The sequence below is a fragment of the Panthera pardus genome, unplaced genomic scaffold (assembly GCF_024362965.1).
Source record: "Panthera pardus isolate Hobbes unplaced genomic scaffold, ASM2436296v1 HiC_scaffold_20, whole genome shotgun sequence".
NCBI classification, from domain to species: domain Eukaryota; kingdom Metazoa; phylum Chordata; class Mammalia; order Carnivora; family Felidae; genus Panthera; species Panthera pardus.
The window spans coordinates 32,174,314-32,201,488 of record NW_026526766.1 but is presented as its reverse complement, the minus strand read 5'-3'; the positions used below and the strand labels follow the sequence as shown (position 1 = coordinate 32,201,488).

At 38.7% G+C, this 27,175-nt stretch overlaps 1 long non-coding RNA gene and 1 pseudogene across 3 annotated transcripts; one reads left to right on the top strand and one right to left on the bottom strand.

Moving 5' to 3' along the window:
- Positions 1 to 26,812, bottom strand: LOC128778578 (uncharacterized). 3 transcript variants are annotated; one of them, XR_008424194.1, is made up of 5 exons: positions 26,655 to 26,812; positions 21,443 to 21,534; positions 6,244 to 6,423; positions 2,731 to 2,987; positions 1 to 251 (listed from the first exon to the last, which is right to left on the bottom strand). It is a non-coding gene; the product is annotated as an uncharacterized LOC128778578 (long non-coding RNA). The 3 variants fall into 3 exon arrangements; XR_008424192.1 differs by lacking the exon at positions 1 to 251 and having other exon boundaries at positions 291 to 2,987; positions 26,655 to 26,810; XR_008424193.1 differs by lacking the exons at positions 1 to 251; positions 2,731 to 2,987; positions 6,244 to 6,423 and adding an exon at positions 6,441 to 7,065 and having other exon boundaries at positions 26,655 to 26,801.
- LOC128778577 (density-regulated protein-like) lies at positions 14,177 to 14,828 on the top strand (annotated as a pseudogene).
- Positions 26,813 to 27,175: the final 363 nt, after the last annotated feature.

Sequence of the window (27,175 nt, the reverse complement as noted above, 5' to 3'; positions counted from 1 at the left end):
GACATTGAAACAATAATAATAATTTATTTTCAAAAACTATTTTTGGGGCACCTGGGTGGTGCAATCAGTTAAGCATCTGGCTCTTGATCTTAGCGCAGGTCATGATCTCCTAGTTCATGACTTCGAGCTCCACACTGGGCTCTGCACTTATGGCACAGAGCCTGCTTGGGATTCTGTCTCCTCTCTGCCCCTTCCCCACTTGTGCAGGATTGTCTCTCCTTCTCTCTGCCCCTTTGCTCCTTGTGCACGCTCTAAACAAATTAACAAACAAACATTAAGAAAAAAGGAAAAAAAATCAAAACTATTTTTTATTGAAAATAATTTTGCATTGTGTAACCCAATAAATTCTTTTTCTTAAGCCAGTTTGCATTGGGTTTTGTATTATTTCCAAAGGAGTTGTTGTAACAGTTATGTTACATACATACAAGTATGCCTATGACCACAGTCCCTGCTACTCTGGCTTAGAACTGTGAATGGTAACCCCAACTGACATGTAAAAGTGCTCTGTATCTAGTAGGTGCTCAATAAATGACAGCTTGTTAATAAACTCTGATAGGTTTTAGCATGCAAATATTTTTGTAAATTTTACAGAAGAGTAATGAATTCTCATATTCTGCCATCAGTTGATATATTTTAGTCTTTTTTTATTCTCTGGAGAAGAAATGACCCCATACATTTTGTTTCCTTTCCTTTTTTTGTTTTTGTTTTTGGTTTTTTTTTGCTTCTTTTTTAAAGGCTAGCTGCTGTTTTTGTGAGCATGTAGTTCTGTATTTCTTGTGGTCCCCTGATGAATTATGAGCAGGTATTACCATAATAGGTTACAGTGACTGAGCTACTCACTATGTGAGATTGCATGCTTCAGATTTTATTATTGTCAGCAAAAAATGAGGGCAAATGAAGAATGCTGGGATACAAATGTAAAACATCACTGTATTCCTTTTGTATTAGTTTTTATTTTCCCTGTGTCTTCTCCTTGATTTTCTCCCTGCTCTTAATTGGGATGTCAAGGTAGTTAAGGAACTAAGATAGATTTGAGGAAAATATGCTTTTGATCTGAGAAGATTCTTTTCATTAAATCCACCATAATATACATACAACTAAAGAACCAGTGCATTTCATTTCTAAACATCTTCAAGAGTCACTATCAAAATTCAACACATCCTGATAGTTTTTGATGTTTCTAGAAAAATAGAACTTTGAGACTCTAATTGGTTTCGTAAAAATCTCCACCTATGAGGAACTTCCTTCCAGCCCTATTTACCATTAACTACCATATTCTTGGAATAGGATTCATTGAGGTTAATATTAGAATACTGTCACCGTAGTTAAGCCAAGACAGACTAAATACTTAGCTAGTAAAATTACGTTCCAATTTTATTCCAAAGCCCTCATTCATTTTCCCCCAGTTTTACTGAGATATAATCAACATAGAACACTGTATTCCTTTAAGATGTACAACATAATGATTTGACATATGTATATACTGTGAAATGATTACCTCACTTTTTAAGTTTTTTTTTTTTTTGAGAAAGAGAGAGGGAGAGAACAAGCAGGGAAGGGGTAGAGAGAAAGGGAGAGAGAGGATCCCAAGCAGGCTCCGGACTATCAGTGCAGAGCCTAACGTGGGGCTTGAACTCACAAACCATGAGAATATAACCTGAGCCAAAACCAAGAGTCCGACGCTTAACTGACTGAACAACCCGGGTGCCCTACCTCACTTATTTTTATTTTATTTTTGCCAAGATGGTTTTCAGAAATCCTACGGCATGCAAACTTGTTCATCCTGTGAATTTCCAGGAGTAAATGTTCAGAAATAACTGCTACATTGTAGATATTCAGAAGAATGTTGTATATAACCCAGGGGGTATTATTAGGTTAAGTGCTAAGAATAACAAATAAATGCATTTATTTGGGTGAGTGAAAGCTCTGTGAAGGTCCAGGTTTTAGGTTTGTTTCATGTTCGTGCAAACAGTTTCTCTCTCAAGTAAAGAAAAGTGCAATAAGAAATTTGCAGAGCTCTATTTGAGCATGGTCCAAATTATCCTTTAAAAACTGCTGCTACTGAGGGGTACCTCAGTCAGTTAAGTGTCTGGCTTTTGATTTTGGTTCAGGTCATGATCTCGGTTTGTAAGTTTGAGCCCTGCATCAGGTTCTGCACTGACAGTGTGGAGCCTGCTTGGGATTCCCACTCTCCATCTCTCTCTGCCTCTCCCCTGCTCTCTCAAAATAAATAAATAAAATAAACTTTAATAAAAAAATAAAGACTGTTTGGTGGGCAATGTAAACTTTTGAAATGGGTACTTTTAAGAATGAAAGAGGCTTTGTTTTTAAATTCAAGTATAATTTAGTAATAGTGTTGTTAGGCATTCTTTTCTTTGCCTCTTATATAAATGGTTCTTCAAGTATCTGGATAAGGTAAAACCCTTTCTAAACCAATCACCTCTAACAAGTATTGGGTATTCATCTTTCTGCCACAAGAAATCTCTATTTAGTCTTCGGACCTAGCCACCTGTCCTTATTTATTTCCAGCTCAATACCTATGACTTCATCATAATAGGTGTCTTTTTTGCTCTCCTCAAGCTTGCCCACTCTTGGAACATCCATCCCTCTTGCTGTCTGGAATGCCCACCTCACAGGGATCCTATTGGCATTCTTCTCTGCTAGATCTTATTTGCCATTCTTTTTCCATCACACTGCAATATTATCAACTAATACGTGTTTTTTCCAAACCTCACACATGGAGTACATCTGGAAAAGGACTCCCATTCTGTGATGTGCAGAAGAAAGGTCCAAACGACCTCACTCCCAAAGCTGACAGCTGGTGGCAGATGCTAACTGGAAGTTCAGCTGGGGCTGTTGCCCAAAGGTTTCAGTTCTCCTCCATATGGCCTTATCTAGGCTTCCTTGCTGCAGCAGCTGAGGCCCAAGCAGGAGAGTTCAAAGAGGACAGGCTTTGAGGTGGTGTTCCATTGCAGCTAATGTCAAACCTATTTTTTTGATAGAACAATCAGATATGAGTTGTTTGGTTCAGAAATGCATAATACCAGGGCAGCTCCAAGAGAAAAATACTGTTTGATAAAACTGCTAAAACTAAACATCAAAGGAAAATGTATACCTTATTTTGAAATGCGCTTTAACAAAGTAGCCCGAGGAAAGAATGTAAAGAAACTTCTACCTTGAAAAGGGAAAGGTCGGTTAGTTACTCCAGTCCTATGATGGGTTGGTAATCAAGGACCTTGAGGAAAGGACAATCTGAGCTGAAGGGCTTAGGTCTAAAAAAACAAATGGGGGTCAGTTTAATAGTCTTCAGGGCCAAAGGGATGATCCATTTATACAGGTTGGAGACATGTACTGTCTTAAGACCAAGACAGCCTACCAGAAAGGTGAAGTGGAATAAGGCCCATGGATGTCCACAAATGAAGAAGGGTTCTAAATGACCAGTGGATGGTGAAAGTTCTCCTGGTGGGGAGATATTTTGGTTGTAGACACTGTAAAGTATTGACCCCAGAAGGGAAAGGTGGAAAAGCTGGCCAAAGGGTCTGGGGAATATCCCAGGAGAACTAACTCTCTGGGGATGGTGGTTTCAGAAAAAGAGAGGCCCATGGGGCGAAGGACAGGGCTGGGTCTGGCATCTAGTGACATCTGCATGCACCAATATTCAATTGGTCAGGACTACCAACTCTGGTCCTCCAGAGAGCTGCAAGCTGAGACAGCAAAAGTCCAACAGGGCTGGGTAAGATGTCAGTGTCTGCAGCTCACTCAAGGTGACAATGGGCATATCACAGCAAACCTAAGAGGAACTGTCTGTGTTCCAGTGGTCTCCATACCTCTTAGCTGCCTGGTTCCAGACCCTCCACCAACACTGTGTGCTGGGAAAGACAGTTACTCCTCCAGGACCTTGGAAGAGAAAGTAGCAGAAGAAAGGTGGCACAGTACAGTACTAAGGGTACCACTTGAGAAATTTTTCCACCAAGGTGGCAGCAGATTGCCTACATGTAGACAGAAAGACCTGGATGCCAATGGTCCTGCTTCTTAGGGCCTCATGTGACCTGCTAGGTTTGAGGTGCTTCACATGAGCTTGCATCTACTGGTGAAAGTGAGCACCATTAGGCCAGGCCCTACATCACTTTGGTCAACTGTTTGTCTGACCTAAGTTCTCTAGGCTTCTTCCACACAGCACCTGAACTAAAGCCACAGACACTGAAGCATCCTACTTCCTTGTTAGACTGACCGGTCATCACACAGCTGGAAAATACAAGTTGGAAATGATACCTAGTCCCCTGTGGGATTCCTGTAGGGTGGGAACCAGCTGGAGTCAATGCACCCCACTTAGTAATAAATTCCCACACCAAAGCATAGGGCCTTCCAGAGCAGTGACCTTAGAGGTGTGAGTTCCCACCCACCAGCTGCAGGTCTCATCAGCCTTGGAGCTCTGGAATGGAGAGATCATGTCATGTGGTGGGTCTCCCTCAGGCCTGGGGTCTCTGCAGCCTCTGTGAAGTGGTAATGTCATAGATGGGCTTACATATCTTTCTTTGGACCTTTTTCAAGGGGGCACTTAAGCAATGGCTGTGCTGTAAGTTTAGGGGAGGGCAAGAGCCATCTGCTGGAAGCACCTGTATGGAGCATGTTCTATCCCCACAAATGGAGCCTTCAAAAAGGGAACCTGAACAGGAACATTATCAGGAATGTTTAGAGCCCACTGTGGGCTGAAATTTAAAGAATTTAAGTGCAGGTGCACTCTGGTTCCATTCACTGTATCAAAATCAGGTTGTTGCAGCCTTTGGTTTTGCACTTCGACACCAGCCTTTCAAGGTGTCAAATTTAGAACTTTTGTGCTGTCAGAGGCAGCTGGCTCAACATACAAATGTTCAGCAAAGGTAAAATGAATTTTCATAACTGCCTGACAGTGTCTCAACTGCCAGTCCCTGTGGGACTTTCTTCTGTAGTGTTCCCACCTAAGAAAGATTAGCCCAATCTTAATGCTAGTCAACAGATTTGGGCAGAGTCCAATTGCTGTTTCCTATTTCAAGTTATATTGTACTTTGGTGAAAAGACTCCATTTCAATGCTACAAAATTCTAATTTCAGCTTATTTGAAAACTTATGTGGTCTCTACACCCATATGTTTTCTTGGTTTTGAAGGGAACAGTGAAGATAAAGGGAGCATGATACTCATGGTTACACACTCACAAAACTTTGAATTTTCCCTATACTAGCACATAATTGGGTATATTCCTTATAAGGAGCACATTACCAGGGTTCGTTCATTCTTTTTCTTTCTTTCATTTTATTTTTTTCAATATCAGACTTCTAACACTACTTAGGATGTCGGGTGACATGAGTGATTGTAATAACAGCAATGAGTAATAAAATGTAATTAAATCTTAGTAAATATATATATATATATATATATATATATATATATATATATATATATATATATATTTAAGGTTTTTAAGTAATCTCTATACCCAACATGAGGCTTCAACTCACAACCCCAAAATCAAGAGCTACACACTTTACTGACTGATCCAGCCAGGTACTCCCTTATTAAACACTGTTATGAAAATTTAAAAAGAAAGGATGGAAGGAAGGAAGTGAGGGAGGGAGGGAGGAAGGAAAGAAAACTAAGGGGCAACTGGGTGGTTCAATGGCTTAAGCTTCTGACTTCAGCTCAGGTTGTGCAGCGTTGGTGGTATAGTGGTGAGCATAGCTGCCTTCCGACTTCAGCTCAGGTCATGATCTTCCAGTTTGTGAGTCCAAGCCTGCATTGGGCTTGCTGCTGTCAGCACAGAGCCTGCTTCAGATCCTCTGTCCCCCGCACCCTCCTTGCCCCTTCCCCACTCTCTCACTCTCTCTCTCTAAAATAAATAAACATTAAAAAAAATTTTTTTAATAAAACTAACATGATTTTAGCATTCAATGTCCAGCTAGTTGCCAATTTTTTTCATCTAGTTGACAATGTTAACAGCATATTTCATGTATATCAGGTCTTGGCATACATGTAGAGGACTTTAAATACAATATAAATTAATATTCATAAATGTTTCCAAAGCTTTGCAAACACTGTGCTAAACTAATTCATGAGTGATTCTGGAACCACTCACTGAAATATGAAGAGAAGCAAGAAATGGATGCACCACACTACTGGCAAATGGTCATTGTTATGTAAGAATCCCTTGCATTCATCTATCTGAAAGGATCTGGCAAAAAATGTAATTTGCTATGATGTCCTACTTACATGCTTCTGCTTCTCAGAACCTCTCCACTCTGCAGTAGTATCCATCTCTGATGTTGGCACAATGTCACAATGCACAACTGGGGAGCCATCACAGCATTTGGATGCAGTCACATTTTCTTTTGAGGACATCAGAATATGTCCAAGATAAGAGATGTCTTGAAGTGTTAATCTCCCTGGGACCTGAAGGGTAGCAGAACACACCACTTCAAAACATATCATTTTAGCATCAGGATTATTTTGAGCTGAAGGCAACTGAGAAGAATCAAGTATAAAAAAAAGCTTTCTTTCCTCCCCCTATTTGCCTAAAAGCAAAACGTAAACTCATAAAGGTATTCCCCATCTTCTCTCAACCAGAAAGAACAGAAGTTAATGACTAGAGATAATTCTATACCCTTACCAGCTCGGAGACTACACCAGTGGAATCTCCATGACAAATTTTACTAATTTTATGTTCCATTAGTTCCCCATATATTTGCCTTCCCGCAATTTGCTGCCCTAGAAACTCAATTCCTTTGTTTTATCACTTCTCTAAACATTTATTGTTCTTTTGTTAAGATGCTATATAAGCCATGGAGCACCTGGCTGACTCGATGGTAAGAGTGTGTGACTCTTGATCTCAGGGTCATGAGTTTAAGCCCCAAGTTGGGTGTAGAGATTACTAAAAAAAACTTTTTTAATGCTATATAAGCCCAAGTTCTAATCATCCCTTTGAGTTACTTATCTCTGAGTACTCCCACATATATACACGATTCGCATATTAACAAACTTGTTTTTCTCGTTCGTCTTTCATCAGTCTAATTTGCAGGGCCTCAGCCAGAGAACCTATGATGGTAGAAGAAAAAGAACTTTCACTATCAACAATATCCAAACTATAGAAAGAGCCCAAATGTCCATCGATGGATGAATGGATAAAAAAGATGTGGTATATATACACAATGGAGTATTACTCGGCAATCAAAAAGAATGAAATCTTGCCATTTGCAACCATGTGGATGGAACTAGAGGGTATTATGCTAACTGAAATTAGTCAGTCAGAGAAAGGCAAATATCAGATGACTTCACTCATATGAGGACTTTAAGATACAAAACAGGTGAACATAAAGGAAGGGAAGCAAAAATAACACAAAAACAGTGATGGGGACAAAACATAAGAAACTCTTAAATATGGAGAACAAATAGAGGGTTGCTGGAGGGGTTGTGGGAGGGGGGATAGGCTAAATGGGTAAGGGGCATTAAGGAATCTACTCCTGAAATCATTGTTGCACTATACACTAACTTGGATATAAATTTAAAAAATAAAGGGGCGCCTGGGTGGCTCAGTCAGTTAAGCGGCCGACTTGGGCTCAGGTCATGATCTCACGGTCCGTGAGTTCAAGCCCCGCGTCGGGCTCTGTGCTGACAGCTCAGAGCCTGGAGCCTGTTTCAGATTCTGTGTCTCCCTCTCTCTGACCCTCCCCCGTTCATGCTCTGTCTCTCTCTGTCTCAAAAATAAATAAACGTTAAAAAAATAAGTTAATTAATTAATTAATTAATTAAAAAATACAAAAAAAAAAAAGAGGAAAACCATGAAAAAGAAGAAGAAGAAGAAGAAGAAGAAGAAGAAGAAGAAGAAGAAGAAGAATGAAAAGAACTTTCTCCTGCCTCCTACAGGCCTTACAAGTTTAGTGTTTGTGGTATGTGTGGGCCACTAAGTACAGGGCCCTCTTGCTTAGGTCTGAAAGTAAATACTTCCTTATTGGGTTCCTATGATAAGCACCAAATACTTGGTGCCATTTCCCCCCAATGGACTATGTAGTCCAAATGTAACCATGGTAAAAGCATGGCCACTGGAAAAATGAATGCCCCAATAAACCTCAGCAACTCCCTGATGTTGCTATTAACTTAAAATCACCCTATACTGACTAAACCTTCCAGGTTTCCTTCTGGGATGCCCAGAACTAGTTGATGCAGGAATCTTCTACCAAACTGCCTCCATATAGGACTAATTGCCTGAATTATCACCAAAAGCCTATAGCCTATAGTCCTTAGGAAGTCATACCATAGAAAGGATGCATCCAGAGTACCCAGCTACTCCCTAAAAGATCTGTGCTCCAATGGAAGCCATCTCTTCATGTTAAATGGGCCCCCTAGATGTGTTTTGATGAATTTAACACCTTAATTGCCCCAAACCTAATTTTTCAGTAACTGGAAATATATAAAAATAAGGTAATTTCACACTATTCAAAGAAATTATTAAAGGCCAGGGAGTACAGAACTTGTTGGCTTTTTGGGGGAAAAAAAAGAATCTTAATGTTGCAGGAGTAAATATTAAAATCTAAATATGTGTAAGTGAAAGCTCCATTTTAACATGTAATCTCTGTTTTGCAGATAAAATAATTTTACCCTCTAAAAACAGTTTATAATGCTACAAATGTGTTACAGTTTCTTAAGTTAAAAATAAATATATGTATGTGTGCATCTATATTTAAGGTCTAAAGAACAACTGCCCATTTGCCAGTCAATTAAAATACATATATACAGATAGGTCTATACATATATTTTCAAAAGTAACATCATGAAGTTTCAATTCATAAATATGTATGAAATGTGAAGAATTTGTTTCTGAATATTTTGCCTGAATGTATTTGTGGATTTATTTAGCCAAAAAGATAACTTGCCAGTGTGAAGGACTGTGTCTGATGCTTAATATTCTATGAATTAAATTATTTTATAGTCAACTTTATAAAAGCACATCTTAGGGGTACCTGGGTGGCTCAGTTGGTTAAGTTACCGACTTCAGCCCAGTCATGATCTCGCCGTTTCTGAGTTCAAGCCCAGCATTGGGCTCGACAGGCTCTGCTGACAGCTCAGAGCCTGGAGCAGGTTTCAGATTCTGTGCCTCCCTCTCTCTCTGCCCCTTCCCCACTCATGCTCTTTCTCTCTCAAAAAAAAATAAACATTAAAAAAATCTATAAATAAATAAAAGCACATCTTAGGCTCAAAAAGAGAAATCTAACTCTGGGTTGGTAAGAACAAGCCATAGGGAAGGAATGGATAAAAAAGCATGGCCCTGAAGCCAGACTCCTAAAGGGGGAAAACTGGGATTTAGACAATCCTACCTGCCTTGAAGGTGGTAGAGTACTAGAGAGAAGGAGCCTAGTTCCTTAAATGAATGCATGGAGCAGAACCTCCACCAATCCATGTTAAGACTGTGATGTGAACAATAAAATTTTATTGTGTTGAGCACTAAAATGAGGGGTATTTGCAGTAGTTTGCCTAAAAATTCACACAATTATTACAAACCTAATTGAACTGTTGTCAGGATTGAAGGAAAATAATCTTGCCTAAGAAAAGCAGCTCAAGTTTTAGAAAGATGAATGTCAAATCAATTGCTGGAAGCTGAGCTATCCCAGCCTGAGTGGCAGGGCCCGGGCTGTGGACGGATTGGTGACTGCAGGGCGGCCCACAGACAGTGAAGCTTCTTGTACTCCCACTTTTAGGTAATTTGGCCTTAAAACTACCTGGGGTATTGTCTGTTGGGGAATTGCCCTCAGCAGGCCCCCTGGGAAAAGAACCATTAGGGAAGAAAATAAGGTTCCGCAAGAAATTGTGCGGCCTTACATTTAGCCCTTGCCATCCCCCATGGAGACTCCTCTACTTACAGGAAGGATAGCCTCATACCTTTGCTAGCAAAGGCAGCCAACTAAGAAGAGACATATGAATTTGAAAGCCCCACTCTGGCAACTAAGGAGTGTATCTCTGGGCACAAGTGACTTCAACCCCTAGGCCCACCTGGCCCCCCGGAGGCATTCCAGATGATGACTGAACCTAATTGGTTAAGGTATAGAATGGTTCACTGGTTCCTAGGTGCATTGTCTCTCTGAGAATGTATGGGGCATGGGTTTCTAAGGCTTTTTCAGCCCCTTTCTGGCACCTCGGACCGAGGCAAACACATTGTTCTTCTGGCCTCATGTGGTTAGGAGGTCATGTCCCTGTAACTGTTCCACTTGAGGTGTTGAGAAATGGAGGGCCTTTCACGAGAACAGCAAAGCGAATGCTTTGCAGATTATAGATAAATGCAGATGCATAATGGAATAATGTAAGAAATTAATCTATAATCAAAGGGTATGCGGGAAAGTTAGGGGAAAATCACCATGTTATTTCTTAAAGGTTGTTTACACATAGGAACATTTTTAAAATTAGGTAATGTTAGAAAAACATAGATGATGTATGTTACAAGGAAATCACTAGCATATATAATGCATGTTTACTACAATAAATCGGCCAGTTCAACACACTGCTGTTGTCTGTGTCCATTTTTATTTTTTGTTTTTATTTTAGTTTTTTATTTTAGTTATTTATTTTTAGTTTTTTTATTTTAGTTTTAGTTTTTTATTTTAGTTTTTTATTTTCTAGTTTTTTATTTTAGTTTTATTTTCACCGACGCGGTTCTTCCTTTGGGAACCCCTGGACCTGCTGGAGCTGGACTCTGGCAATCAATGAGTCCTCTTTTCTATGCTAAATGATTCATTAATAAATCATACTGGCTCCCTAAAATAATTGTTCCAAATTGGGAATTTAGCGTTAAATACTCATCAAATTTCAAAAGGTGATCAAATACATTACATAATGAATCTAGGAAATTTAATATTTTAATTTTTAAAAATTAACTGTGTGTTTTCTCTGTTGTGATTAGTACAGTCTGTACACAATGAAAAATTGAAATTTGGGGGCATAGCACATTTGGTTGATCCATGCAAGAACTTGCATTCCTGAAGTAATACAGAATAGCTAAAGGTTTAAGTAAATATAATATAAAATATGGGATTTCAGCCAAATGTATTATAATTAAAGTATATCTTTAAAAAAACCCATACATTTCATGAATTTGCTTTAGCAAAACTCAAGAATAAAACCACCCAAGTGTTTTTAACTTAGAATTTTGTAACTTTTCAGGGCTCCTGGGTGGTTTAGTCTAACTCTTGGTTTCGACTCAGGTTATGATTTCATGGTTCATGAGTTGAAGCCACGCATCGGGCTCTGTGCTACCAATGCAGAGCCTGCTTGGGTTTCTCTCTCTCCCCATCTCTCTGCCTCTCCTTCATTCGCACTCTCTCTCTCAAAATAAATAAATAAATAAACTTTATTGGAAAAAAAAAGAATTGTGTACATTTTGATTCATGTCTCAAAACTACAATCTGTTTTAAGGAAATAATCCTACGGAGCAATGTGGGAGTTTAGAGGTTCCTTTTTATTTTTTTTATTAAATTTTTTTAATGTTTATTTTGAGAGAGAGAGAGAGAAACAGAGAAAGGGAGACAGAACACGAGCAGGGGAGGGGCAGAGAGACAGAGAGACAGAATCTTAAGCAAGCTCCAGGCTCTGAGCTGTCAGCATAGAAACTTACACGGGGCTGGAACTCATGAGCCATGATATCATGACCTGAAGCGAAGTCAGACATTTAACCAACTGAGCAACCCAGGAGCCCCTTTAGAGGTTCCTTTTAATGCCATGATTTCTAGAGTTGTTTAGACCTTTGAACAATTTATGAAAGCAGTAAAAGGGGTTTGTAAGACTTCCCCTGAATTTCAAAAAGTTTACTAGGTATTGTGGTATAAATGAATGCGCACTGACCGTGAGTATGACAGATGTGAGTTCTTTAGTCAACTTGCTCTTTGATAAAAAGTCAATTAGGGGCACCTGGGTGGCTCAGCTGGTTAAGGGTCTTACTTCAGCTCTCATCATGATCTCACAGTTTTTGAGTTCAAGCCCCATGTAGGGCTCTGTGCTGACCATTCAGAGCCCAGAGCCTGCTTCTGATTCTGTGTCTCCCTCTCTCTCTACCCCTCCCCCACTCGCACTCTGTCTGTCTCTGTCTCTAAAGTAAATAAACATTAAAAAAAATTTTTTTAAAGTCAATTATTTCACTACAATTTCTCATATGTAAAATAGTGTTAGGAATACTCAAATTTCCTTTGTCAATTCCACTTCAGTAAAGATGAGGGGAAAAAAGTAAAGAATACTTAAGGGTGCTGGGTGGCTCACGCCATTAAGCGTCTGACTTATGCTCAGGTCATGATCTCATGGTTCATGAGTTCAAGCCCTGCATTGGGCTCTCTGATGTCAGCGCAGAGCCTGCTTCAGATTCTCTGTCTCCCTTTCTCTTGGCTTCTCTCATGTTCTCTTCTCTCTCTCTCAAAAATAAATAAAAATATTTTTTAAAAGAAAAGAATGCTTAACTCAAAGGATTGTTGTAAGACTTATATAAGATAATGTTTTTAGAGTCTGGCATATTGAAAATATACAATAAATGGTTTTTCTCTCCCTCTCTCCAATAAAAACTATAGGCAACATTTACTAACTAGAAGGATGGATAAGATAACCTGAGTTACTTTTTTTAAATTGCTATTACAGCAGTTCAATATGAGATAATTTCCTTCAGAAATATTATTATACTGTTATTATTCTAAAGCCCTATTTTGGCAGTACTATACGTATATGATGAAAATATCTGAAAAACAATTTCCTTCTAACATTGTGTTCCTTTTGGTAACCAAATTGTCTCAGAATCTGTGCATAACCATAAAAAACATCAATAAAAATGGCCTTGGGATAGAGAACCACAGGATTAGTATGTCAGCATGTATTCTCAGAAATGAACACTAGATGGCAGCTTTTAGACAAGATCGTCTGGGTAAAATGACCCATTTTTCTCCACTCCTGACAAAACCTAAGCCAAGTCTTCTTTGAGCATGGAATCTTTCTTACCCAGGGGATCCTACTTCCAGGGGCCTTCCCACTTGCCTCCATCAAGATAGCGGTTACTAACCTTAAAAATGAAGCATCTGTAGAGGATTATGGAGAGAAAAGATTAAATAAAAAACAAATAAACAGTAACAAACTAACCTCTAAGCCTGTCCTTGTTTTATACTTTGTAAAGTCCCTCCATTATACTTTACTTTCCTTTTTAAAGAATCAATACAAGGTGATTTCATCTTTGCGGTGATGAAGAGGGTAGAGCAGAGGGAGAAAGGAATCTTCCTCAATCAATTCTAAAGACCTCTGTTCATTATAACAGCAAGTTTTTCACCTTGTACTTGTTCTTTTTAAAAAATCTTTCTACTCTTCTTTTAACAAGTCAAGTGTTTACAGTGTAAGATTTGGTATATGTATCAGTCTGTCACTAAGGGTGGGAGATTAGAAAATATATTTGGTTAAGTTCACCACCACAGGCTCATGAGGGAAATAAGACAGCAGCATAAATTTCAGAGTAAGGTACCCTTTCTGGCATGTACATTTTATAAGCATAGCACCGAAGTCTTATTAAGTAGCATTTTATCATCTTATATTAGGGTAAGGAAAAAGGAAGTGCACTACTATGAGTCCCTACTACATAATGGGTGCTTTACAAAGCCTGCACCATATTAGGTAATTAATACCTTTTACTCATTTTTTGAGATGAGGAATGTTTTTTAGGAAGATTAACTAAAAGGCCCAAAGTAACACACAGGATGGTAACATCAGGAACTGAAATTAGGTCTGCCTTTTTTTTTTTTTTTTTTATGTTTGTTTATTTTGAGAGAGAGACAGAGACAGAGTGCAAGTGAGGGAGGGGCAGAGAGAGAGGGAGACACAGAATCCGAAGCAGGTTCCAGGCTCCCAGCTATCAGCGCAGATCCTTATGCAGGGCTCCAACCAACAAGCCGTGAGATCATGACCTAAGCCTAAGTCAGTGGCTCAACCGACTGAGCCACCAGGCGCCCCAGACTGCTTCTTAAAGAAGGCATTGTGAGTGAGATGTTAATTCTGATAACTTGAATTCATTTCTGCCTTAGGAAGATTTTTTTTCTCTTTAGCAACAGTTCCTTCTGTATCCTAGACAAGGGTCAAATTACAGTGGAGCTGGCAGTAGTGGTGGAGTGGAGGCAGCAGGGGTTGCGTGACCACCTGGGTTTTTGAGATGGCTGCTGATATTTCTGAATCTGGTAGGCATGATTGCAAAGGAGAGCTGGGCAAATACCAAGTTAGATGCAGACTACCCACTTTAAGTCCTCTACTGTGGAGTCTGTTCATTACCAACAGAGTACTGTGAATATATGCCTGATGTCGCTAAATGTGAACAGTGGTTAGAGAATTTTCCAAATGAGTTTGCAAAACTTAACTATAGAAAATTCACCCAAACAAGAAGCTGGAACTAGTGAGGGTCAAGGCACACCAGGGGAAGAAGAAGAAAAGAAAAAGCAGAAGACAGGTGGAAGGGGTCAAATAAAGCAAAAAAAGAAGACTGTACCACAAAAGGTTATGATAGCCAAAATTCCCAGAGCAAAGAAGAAATATGTAACAAGAGTATGTGGCCCTGCAACTTTTGAAATTGATCTAAAAGAAGTACAAAGATTTTTTGCTCAAAAATTCTCCTGTGGTATCTCAGTAACAGGAGAGGATGAAATCATCATTCAGGAAGGCTTTACAGATGACATCATTGATGTCATTCAGGAAATATGGCCAGAGGTGGTGAATGATGGTAGCATCGAAAATCTTGGAGAAGTAAAGAAGTGATTTTGAAAATTTGTCCCTATTTAATGATTTGAACTGAGAGTAGATATGGCCAAAGGGAGAGAGGCCTTTTAAAAATATATATATTTAGGGGCGCCTGGGTGGCGCAGTCGGTTAAGCGTCCGACTTCAGCCAGGTCACGATCTCGCGGTCCGTGAGTTCGAGCCCCGCGTCAGGCTCTGGGCTGATGGCTCGGAGCCTGGAGCCTGTTTCCGATTCTGTGTCTCCCTCTCTCTCTGCCCCTCCCCCGTTCATGCTCTGTCTCTCTCTGTCCCAAAAATAAATAAAAAAAAAAAAAAAAAAAAAAAAAAAAAAAAAATATATATATATTTATCCTACAGTAAAACTGTAGACTACTCTCACCCTTGGCATTTTCACTGTTCTGTATAAGGCTGCGTGTTCTTTTAATTGCCAAAGTCTAAAAAACAGGGGAGACTGTCATGCTTACGCATGAAATAGAATTTAGTCAAATAAAAATTTTTGGTCATTTAGTACTGACTTTTTCTCTTTTTAACTTTTTATTTTTGGAAAAACAGTAGATTTTTTTGTGCAAAGCTTTTCTGTTTATTATCTTAAAATAATCATGATTTAATGAGTTAATTTTCTTAAAATAATCATGATTTAATTAAATCATGATTTGAAGCTGAGTAATGTTTTAAAGAATTTGAATTTTGGCTTAATCATCATTAATATTGTCTCCTTGCTTCTTTGGTGTGAGTTTTGAGATGCTTGGACATCTAATAGATTTGTGGTTGAATTTCCTTCATTGATACCAAGTCCACTTCGTGATCACAGTAAATTAATGTTGGTAGGAGTTGTTCACGTTCTGGAGATTATTTGGTAAAGTATACTAAAGCCTTAAAACCATCTGCAGTCTGACCCAGTAAGCTACTTAGTTAACATTATCCTAAAGATAGAATTATTCTTGCTAAAAACTGTGGGTGAGGATGTTCACCACAATGTTACTCATAAAAAAATTGCAACTGATATAAATGAACAACTGAGAAATGGTTAGAGAATGATGGTGTACCATATGGTAGATTATTCATATATTTTTAAATATTTTCCAAGAATACTTTGGAAACACGTTTGGTAATGTTAAATAGGGAGGAAGACCCCAAATCCATTTTATACATTACTATCACCACTGTTTTGAGTGAAAGGCCATTCAGAGATGCTGTGAGTTCTTGTTCTAGCTATAAATTCTGAAAATAAAATTCTACCCAATTGGAAAGAATATACATCCATGCTCTTTCTCTATATATATAGGTAGTCTGAGAAATAACAATTGAAATGTCTTTCTCACAAGAGAAACAGTGACAATGAATTTTAATGAATGCACTAAATGAACTTAAACTTTGCACTTAATAAAGGTCTCAAGTCAGGTGCTACAAATTGAAAAGAAGACTCCTGGTATTTTAAATTGCTATAGACACCTTTAAGAAATTTAGAACCCATTGTTTATTGCCCTACAAATTACAACCTTGAATGAATGAGTGGTGTTTTTTTAAATACTTAAAATCTTAGAAAAAATGTGTAATAAAGATAAATTAAGAAAATGAAATTCTGTATTAACTGTGAATTTTACTAAATATGAGTATCTAATGAAGCGAATTTATCCATCAAGACCATTTGATATGTATTGTGTATGTATTCTGTTGGTGCTAGAAGGTATCTATGTACCTGTATCAACCATGTGACTTTATGTAAAGATTCTCAATGTTCACAGTTCTTGGCAAATGCAGTTTTAATACATATAAAGCCAGCAGTGGTTGTTACTGCAGGATAATGGAGGATTAAAATTGTCCTTGTCTAAAAAAAAAAAAAAAAAAAAAAAAAAAAAAAATTTAGTGGACTTTGTTACAGAATGGCAATGTTATCTTCTTGTTTTGTATTAATTTTCCAGATATTGAATTCTCTGCTTTTACTGTTTTATTTCAACTAATTGTTCCTGACCTTTCTCATTCCGCTATCTGATCATAGGGTATGTTAGTTTCCTAGGGCTATATAGTAAATACTACAGACTGGGTGGCTTAAAACAACAGAAATTTATTCTCTCACAGTTCTGGAGGCCGTAAGTCAAACATTGAGGCATCAGCAAGGTCACACCAACTCTAAAGTCTCTAGGGAAGAATCCTTCCTTGACTCTTCCAGCTTCTGGTGGTTGCTAGCAAATTTTGGCATTCTTGCCAGATGACAGCATCACTCCTATCTCTGTCCGTCTTCCCTCTGTGTATATCTGTGTCCAAATTCCCCTCTTAGGACACCAGTTGCTCTAATCCAGCATAATCTCATTTTAACTTGACTACATCTGTAAAGACCCTATTTCCAAATAAAGTCACACTTACAAGTTCCAGGTGGACATGGATTTGGGAGATATACTATTCAACCTAGTACATAACATTTGTTTTTAGTTTCTTGATACTCTGCTTTAGGGTCTGTTTCTAGTTAAACCTGGAATAATCGCAATGAACAGGACTACTCTTTCAACTTCCTTCTGTGGTCTTCCAACTTCCATCTACAATCTATGATTTGTGAGTAGCTGGTATCACTTTATCTTGCCTAGTGAAGCATTTCTGTCTTCATGTTCTAATAGAGCTTGGGCCCTGATTCTCTATTGCTTATTTCAGTATATACATAAAGTTTTTTCATTACTTTTGTCCTCAGTTTCAGAATTCATCTCAAAATAACTGTTCCAATTCTCTTTGCAATTCTGTAATCAACAGATCTGTTCTTTCCTTTTGGAGACATCTTTTTTCTAATGTTTGTTTGTTTGCTTATTTATTTATTTTGAGAGAGAGAGGCAGAGAGAGAAGGGGAGAGGCAAAGAGAGAGGGAGACAGTCCCAAGCAGGCTCTGTGCTGTCATCGCAGAGCCCAACGTGGGGCTCAAACGCACCAACCATGAGATCATGACCTGAGTCAAAAATCAGGAGTTGGATGCTTAACCGACTGAGCCACCTAGGCGCCCCACATTTGGAGACCTCTTATGACCTTCAAGGTTTTACTCAGCTCAATGTGGCTGGTTCATCCCAATTCTCTACTTTCTGTGGCAACTGCTCTATTTTCCAAAACCTGAATTTCTTGCCCCCTACTCTTGAAATAGCTCACATTTGATGGTTTCTTTAACAACTTCTGCTTCATTGATGTTGTGGTCTTAACGTGTTTCCCCCAAAAGTTCTTATGTTGAAATCCTAATGCCTGGTGTAGTGGTATTAGGAGGTAGGTCCTTTGGGAGGGGCTTATCCATGAGGTGGAGCCCTCATGAGTAGAACTAATGATCTTATAAGAGAGACCCCAGAGAGCTTGTTTGCCCCTTCCACTAAGAGAGGACACAGCACTAAAGCACAATTGTAAACCAAGTGACCATATTGGCACCTTGATCTTGGACTTCCCAACTTCCAGAACTGTGAGAAATAAATTACTGTTGTTTATAAACTAGCCAGTCTGTGGTATTTTCTTATGGCATCCGGAATGGACTAAGACAATTAATGACCATTTTTATTTTTATAAATTTTAGTGATTTCTTGTTTTATCTTTCCAGAAATTTGTAACATTTTTCAGATTTCTTTGCCACTTCTTTCTCAAAGTCCATCCTAAATTTATCTTCCTCTGTCTTATGCCTACTTTCTTAGAGTCCCGAGTACAATTTTAAGCCCAGCCTTCTTAATGAGTTGTAAAAAAAAAAAAAAAAAAAAAAAAAAAAGTGAGTTGTATTCTGAAGCATATTCTGAAGTGGTCATGAACCCAAGGACTTCTTTGTTCCTGTTATCATCTGTTAATGTTTGGACACATTCTTAGGAATTTCTGGGTTTTTTTTTTCTTTCAAGTGAGGTTTATTTTCAACAATTTGAAGTTTAGTTATCTTATATAGTCTATTTTACACAGAAAGGAACTTTCTCCAGATTAAAATAATATATTCACCAATCTCCATCAAGGCCATGATAATGAGAGGCTTCAAGGCCACTCCATGAACATCAGATCTAGGTATAAAAGCTACAGAAAGCATAGCCGAGGTTGATTGTTTTCTTTTTGGGCATTCTTCACCTTACCTAACTTACTATTTAGGTGCCCTAGTGGCCAAATCTTCCTTAACTCAATTTTTGGGATGTTCCTCTGATAGTTCCAACATGGGACACCATTTCCCTCTATGTTTGACTCAGAAAAGGGTTCTTGAACTGCTACTCCTGTGAGGGTCTGTGGTCAAATGCAAACAGGTGGACAGGGGGCAGGACTAGGGGAAGGAGGAAAACATGTAAGGTGAGAGCTTGGGGTATGGCCTCCTCTTTGATCTCTAAGTGCTATATCCTGTGTCCATCTACCACTACCACCCCTGCCACGCAACCCCAACCCCTCCCCACCCTCTGTCATCCCCATCTCCTCCTCCACCCTGGCATGGTCTGTAGCCTCCTCCCATTCTCCTGCTTCCTTCTACCCCTCCCCCTAGAACACATCCACTCTTTGAGTCTGTATGCCCAAACATCCCTCATGGAAAATAAAGATTGCCTTACCCAGGAAAAAAAAAAAAAAAAAAAAAAAAGGCCTTATTTTCAATAGAACAAACACTAGGAGGCCTTGGTTTTTCTTTTTCTAGTCTATCCAGTGCCAATTTACTTTGCTGTTACTTCCTGTTTATTGTTTTTCTCATTGTCAGCCATCCAGATATCATTGGAAATAAGTCTATAGCATTTATTTATCTAATGTGAAATATAACACACATACTGAAAACTACACAGAACTTATAAACCATTTAAATACTTATAAAATAGAAACACTTTAGACACTATCCAACACATACACCTGTTCTGTAAACACCCTACAACTGCCTCCCTCCCTCCAAGATCACAACTCACCCCTCTCCTCTGGAGAAATTCCACCCTGATTTCACCCTGAATCACTTTCTTGCTTTACTTTCTCCCCTTTTTAGTATCATTACCTTAATGTACCTTATCATACATAAACAGCACAGTTTGGTTGTAACTGTTACTGAAGATTACATATATGAATTATAGTCTATGTATTTTTTTATGTCTTACTTATTTCTCTCAACATTGTGATACTTATCCATGTTGCATTTAACTCTAATTTGTTCCTTTTCATTAACATGTAGTTTTCATATATTTTATGAATATAGCATACTTTCTCCTGTTCATAGATAAAGGGATTATTTGTTTGTAGCTATCAAGAACATTCTTGTCCATGGATCCTGGGGCACAGGTGCTTATGTATCACTCAAGATCTTGTTAAGATGCAGAGTTTAATTCATATGATCTATAGTAAGGCCCAGAAATTTACATTTCTAACAAGTTGCTGGGAAATGCTGAGGTTTCTGGTGTATAGTCCGCAGTTGAGTAGCAAGGGTGAGTGTATAGCTGGAAGAGAAAGTGCTGGGTCCTAGAATATCTGTATATTCAATTTTTTAGAAAATGTCAAGCTGTTTGTAAAACTGTTGTGTCTATTTACACTCTGTCCAGCAGTGTTTGAATGCTCCTGTTGTTCACCATTCTTGCCAAATACTAGGTACTGTCAGATTCTTAATATTTGTCAATCAGAAGGGTGATTTAAATTTGCCTTTTCTGGATATTTATGAAATTAAAAGGCTTTGTTTATGATCCATTTAGATTTCCTCTTTTTGGAAAATATTTGAAGTTCCCTGCACTACCACCCCATTTTCTTTTCCTCATTGAAAAAACTGCTGTCCCTTTGACCACTGTTAGAGAGGAAAAACTTCCTCCACCCTTTTAAGTTCAGCAACTGGGGATCTGATAATTAAGGTTTATTCATAGGCATATGGTGTTAATAAAGGAGGAATCTAGCTCATTGAACAGTTAGTCAGAGGCTAACCTAATTTAGTAGAGAAAAACAGACTTTGTGGGAAGAATAAAGAGATTTACTTAAGAAAAACAAATGGGTTTTTAAAAAAACAATCTGGAAAGAAACTTTGTGATAGTTTGTTTATGCTGCTGTGAGTGGTTTTCCTTACTTTTCATGGCCATAAAACTCTTCTGGGAAAGGGATTTATAGTAGGTCTACTCTTGATTTCTCTCCTTGGGGTAGGCTGACCCTGACAGGGAAATTCTTGCAGCCTCACTTCCCAGAAGTTTCTGCTTTTAGTTATATAAGGGAAGCTCTGAGAAGGCTTCTTTCTGCACGTATTGATTCTCAAATGTCTTCAGCTTAAAATAATCTTCATACTGACCTTGGGGTTCCAAATGGTCCCTATACCATCTTGTGAGTTTCCAAGTATTTTGTTTTCTTCTGGACCTTTATTTTTTAGTATTACCTTTTATAGTATCAGTGCTTTCAAAAGTACTCATTTTAAATTATTTTTATTTAATTTATTAAAAAGAAAGGGATTTTCTGGTGTCCATTTTCAGTTGAATCAAATACTGGACACGTGGGGGCACCTGGCTGGCTCAGTCAGAGGAGCATGCAACTCTCGATCTCAGAGTCATGAGTTCAAGCTCTACTTTGGCTGTAGAGATTACTTAAATAAATAAATAAATAAATAAATAAATAAATAAATAATTTAAATAAATAAAAAAAGATACTAGACAGGTAAGCATTCTTTTTTTAGCTGAATTGTTAGAGACGCTTTTCAGCAATCTAAGTGAGAATGAATCTTTCAAGTACAGCATATTTGTTGGTTTCTGAGATAAATTTCTTACCTTTCTAAAAAGAAAACACCTGGAGTTGGTGAAATCAAAAGCAAAACATCAGAACTTTTGCTTTTCCATTTTTCCTATGAATTTGTCTTGTTCTAGGGGGAAAAAACAAAACAGAGTCAGGGTAATGGATTCCTCTTATAGCTTTATAGTTTGTTTAGAATTTTTAGAACCCACTAAAGGTTTTCTATTTGTTTCCTTTTGCCAAATACCTTTCCCTTTTTGCCATAGCTGATAGAAGCTCAGACTGAAATATGCTCCATCACAGCAAATGAATTACGCTTGGCAGAAAATTTTCCTTTCAATTTTCCCAATCATATTGAATACATTATCTCTGCTGCAGGTCCTTTTATTAAGAAGCAGGATGGGGCGCCTGGGTGGCGCAGTCGGTTAAGCGTCCGACTTCAGCCAGGTCACGATCTCGCGGTCTGTGAGTTCGAGCCCCGCGTCAGGCTCTGGGCTGATGGCTCGGAGCCTGGAGCCTGTTTCTGATTCTGTGTCTCCCTCTCTCTCTGCCCCTCCCCCGTTCATGCTCTGTCTCTCTCTGTCCCAAAAATAAAAAAATAAAAAACGTTGAAAAAAAAAAAAAAAATTTAAAGAAGCAGGATGTATATTTGGGTACCTGACTCACTCAGTCATTTAAGCCTCTGACTTTGGTTCAGGTCATGATCTCCCAATTCATGAGTTCAGGCCCCATGAGTGCTGACAGCTCAGAATCTGGAGCCTGCTTCTGATTCTGTGTCTCCCTCTCTCTCTGCCCCTCCCATGCATGTGCTCTTTCTCTCAAAAATAAACATTAAAAATTAAAAAAAAAAAAAGAACTAAAAATACATTAAAAATTAATGAATAAAACAAATCAATAGAAAAATTGACAAGGGTTTACACTGAGTTCCCAGAAAAGAAAAAATATACATGGCTCTTAAATATAAGATGCTCATTTCCCAAGAGAAATGAAAATTAAAAATATTATGTGATATCATGACAATCTATCAAGTCATCAAATGAAATAAGTATGCTAACATTTTGTTGATAAGACTATGGGAAAATATATACACAGATGCTTACAGAAGGCTGGGGCATTTATCTATCAAAATTTCAAATACATATAACTTTTAACACAGAAATGGTCTTTTAGGAATTTGTATCATCATAAAGTTGCACAACAACAATTTTTTTCATTACAGCATTGTTCATAATAGACAATCCCAAATGGCTATCAATAGGGGACTGGTTATAAAAAATAAAAAAATAAAAAAAAACACATAGTATAGCCATACCATGGAATCTGTACAGCTGTACAAAAAGTGATAACATTGTATATGCGTATGGATCTCAAAAATTTTTTATTTTTTATTTTTTTAATTTTTTTTTAATGTTTATTTATTTCTGAGACAGAGAGAGACAGAGCATGAGTGGGGGAGGGGCAGAGAGAGAGGGGGACACAGAATCTGAAGCAGGCTCCAGGCTCTGGGCTGTCAGCACAGAGCCCAACACGGGGCTCGAAACTCAGACTGTGAGATCATGACCTGAGCCGAAGCTGGACACTCAACTGACTGAGCCACCCAGGCGCCCCTCAAAAATGTTTTTAAATGAAAAAAAAGTAGGATGCAGAACATTATGTAGATTAGGCTACTCTTTGTGTGTAAAAAAAAAAGAAAGTAGGAAAATAAGTGTATTTGTATTTCCTTGGCTCCCAACTAGTTGTCTAGCCAACTAGCATAAACTACCATAACCTCCCAACTAGTTGTCTTTGGGATGGGGTGCATTGGAAATTAAGCAAATAGGCTGTAAGGATGTGAAACAGATTTTTCACTATATACTTTTCTACATTTTAATTTTTTAATTATATGACTAAAAGACTTTTACCAAACTTATCTTAAAGATAGATTGGATTTTTAGGGGCACCTGGGTGACTCAGTCAGTTGAGCATCTGACTTCAGCTCAGGTCATGATCTCACGGTTTGTGGGTTCGAGCCCCATGTCGGGCTCTGTGCTGACAGCTCAGAGCCTGCTTCAGATTCTGTGTATTACCAGCATTACCTTGATCCCAAAACCAGACAAAGACCCCACTAAAAAGGAGAATTATGGACCATTTCCCTGATAAAGACAGATGCAAAAATTCTCAACATGGTACTAGCAAATCGAATCCAATAATACATTAAAATAATTATTCACCATGATCAAGTGGGGTTTATTCCTGGACTGCAGGAATGGTTCAATATCCATAAATCAATCAATGTGATAAATAACATTAGTAAAAGGATAATAACCACATGATCCTCTCAATAGATGCAGAAAAAGCATTTGACAAAATACAGCATCCTTTCTGGATAAAAACCCTCAACAAAGTCAACAAAGTAGGGATAGAAGGAACAAACCTCAACATCATAAGGCCATATACGAAAGACCCAGAGCTAATATCATCCTCAATGGGGAAAAACAGAGCTTTCCTCCTAAGGTCAGGAATACAACAGGAGGGTCACCTGGGTGGCTCAGTTGGTCAAGTGTCCAGCTTCGGCTCAGGTCATAATCTCATGGTTCATGAGTCTGAGCCCTGCATTGGGGCCTAGTGGGCCCAGCTCAGAGTCTGGAGCCCACTTTGGATTCTGTGTCTCCTTCTCTCTCTGCCCAGCCCCCGTTTGCATTCTCTCTCTCTCTCTCTCTCTCAAAAATAAATAAACATTAAAAATATATATATTTAAAAAAAAGGAATATGACAGATATGTCCACTCTCACCACTGTTGCTCAACATAGTACTGGAAGTCCTAGAGTCAGCAATCAGACAACAAAAAGAAATAAACGGCATCCAAATCAGTATGAAAGAAGTCAAACTTTCACTCTCTACGTGGAAAACCTGAAAAGACTCTGCTAGAACTGATCCATGATTTTAGCAAAGTTGCAGGATATAAAATCAATGTACAGAAATCTGTGGCCATTTCTATACACCAATAATGAAGCAGCAGAAGGAGAAATCAAGGAATTAATCCCATTTACAACTGTACCAAGAACCATAAAATACCTAGGAATAAATTAACCAAAGAGGTAAAATATCTGTATCTGGAAACTATAGAAGGTTTATGAAAGAAATTGAAGAAGACACAAATGGAAAAACATTCCATGCCTCTGGATTAGAAGAACAAATATTGTTAAAATGCCAATGCTATCCAAAGCAATCTACACATTCAGCTAATCCCTATCAAAATAACACCATCATTCTTCACAGAGCTAGAAAAAACAATTCTAAAACTTGTATGGAACCAGAAAAGACCTCGAAAAGCCAAAGTAATGTTGAAAAACAAAACCAAAACTGGAGGCATCACAATTCTGGACTTCAAGCCTTATTACAAAGCTGTAATCAAGACAGTATGGTACTGGCACAAAAACAGACATAGATCAATGGAACAAAATAGAGAATAGAGAACCCGGAAATGGATACAGAAATGTATGGCCAACTACTCTTCCAAAAAGCAGGAAAGAATAGCCAACGGAAAAATGACAGTCTCTTCAGCAAACAGTAATCTACAGAAGAAAGAACCTGGAACAATTTCTAACACCATACACAAAAATAAACTCAAAATGGATGAAAGACCTAAATGTAAGGAAACCACCAAAATCCTAGAGGAGAAAACAGGCAACAACCTCTCTGCCCTTGGCCACAGCAACTTCTTACTAGACATGTCTCTGGAGGCAAAGGAAACAAAAGTAAAAATGAGCTATTGGGACCTCATCCAGATAAAAAGCTTTTGCACAGCAAAGGAAACAATAAAACTAAAAGGCAACCAACTGAATGGTAGAAGATATTTGCAAATGACAAAGGGTTAGTATCCAAAATCTGTGAAGAAATGTATCAAACTCAACACCCACAAAACAAATAATCCAGTGAAGAAATGGGTAGAAGACATGAACAGACACTTTTCTGAAGATGACATCTAGATGGCTAACAGACACATGAAGATGCTTAACATCACTCATCATCAGGGTGATACAAACCCAAACCATGAGATACCATCTCACACCTGTGAGAATGGCTAAAATTAACAACTTAGGAAACAACCAAAGCTAGAGAGGAGGAAGAGAAAGGGGGACACTTCTGCACTGTTGGTGGGAATGCAAACTGGTGCAGCTGCTCTGGAAAACACTATGGAAATCCCTCAAATAATTAAAAATAGAGCTACCCTGCAAGCCAGCAATTGTAATACTAGGTATTTACCCAAAGGATACAGGTATGCTGTTTCAGAGGGGCACATACATCCCAATGTTTATAGCAGCACTATCAACAATAGCCAAATTATGGAAAGAGCCCAAATGTCCAACGACTGAATGAGTGCATGTAGAAAGTGTGGTGTGTGTACACAATGGAATATCACGATCAAAATGAATGAAATCTTGCCATTTGCTACAACTTGGTTGGAACTAGAACATACTATGCTAAGTGAAATAAGTTAAAGACAAATATGTGATTTCACTCATATGGGAATTTAAGAAGCAAAACAAATGAACATACAGGCAAGAAAAATAAGATAAAAACAGAGAGGGAGGCAAAACATAAGACTCTTAAATACAAAATCTGAGGGTTGCTGGGAGGGGGGTGGGGCATGATGGGCATTAAGGAGGGTATTGTTGAGATGAGCAGTAGGTGTTATGCGTAATGAATCACTAAATTCTACTCCTGAAACCATTATTACACTATTTTTTAACTAACTTGGAATTAAATAAAATTTTAAAAATGTTATCATGTCAAATCAAGTCAAATACCATGAAAGGATGGGGGATGCCAAATACAACGGTAAACACCTAAAGATGGCAACTGTGTATTAGTCCTAGCACCATGAGAATAGGATGGAAATCACGGACAAGATAGAAGGTGTTTCCTGAACTGGGTAGCTAAAAATCTAAAACAAACAAAAACAGGCCAACTTAGATTTACATTAGTGGAAGAGAGGGTGGATTGTGGTTCTCCTGAGTGAGAGAATACATTCGTGTGGCGCAGGCTCACACCCAGGATAACCCAATGGAAAGGGAAGATGACAGCGACATAGCCGCATCACGGGTTACTAGCACGCGCGCTCCCCACTCGAGTTCTGGCTCTGAGAGAACACCCAACGCAGGACCGATTCCCCAGCTGCGCCGCCCTGCCCACTGCACCCTTACTTCAACCCTGGGGTGAGGGTGGGGGCGACCTCTATAGTCTCAGCAGATGAGGGCGAACAACTACCCGTGGTCGCCAGCTTCCGGACCACATTCTCAAGAACCCAAAGAAGCGCGCCTTTTCGACTCCGTAGGAAGAAATGGTAAACGAAGTGTTCAGGAGACAAAGCGGGTGGCAGTCGTATGCTGCGCATGCGCTACTAACGGGGAAACCAAAGTGGGAAAAGGCGGTAAAGACATTCGCCCCCTAGAGGCTAGTAGTCTCCAAAGTCGCAAGCGACGTGGCAGTCACGTGACAGCTGAGCCAGAAGTCTGTCATATGACACACACGCACACACACGCCTCAGTAAAGGGACCAGTGGGAGAGTAGCAGTGAGTCACGTGAGTCTCTGATAGGTTTCAGGCCCTGGGCCAGGTTCTGTTACCTTCAGCGTCTCCGAAAACCCGCGCCATTCTCTAGCATTTTCTTGTTCCTCTAAGATGGGACGGCCCCCGTTCTTAATAGAGGGGAGAGATTTTGAACAGGCGGAATGAACAGGTGCATACGTCACTGTGGAGAACCCCTTACTGACGCACTAAGCCCCCAGG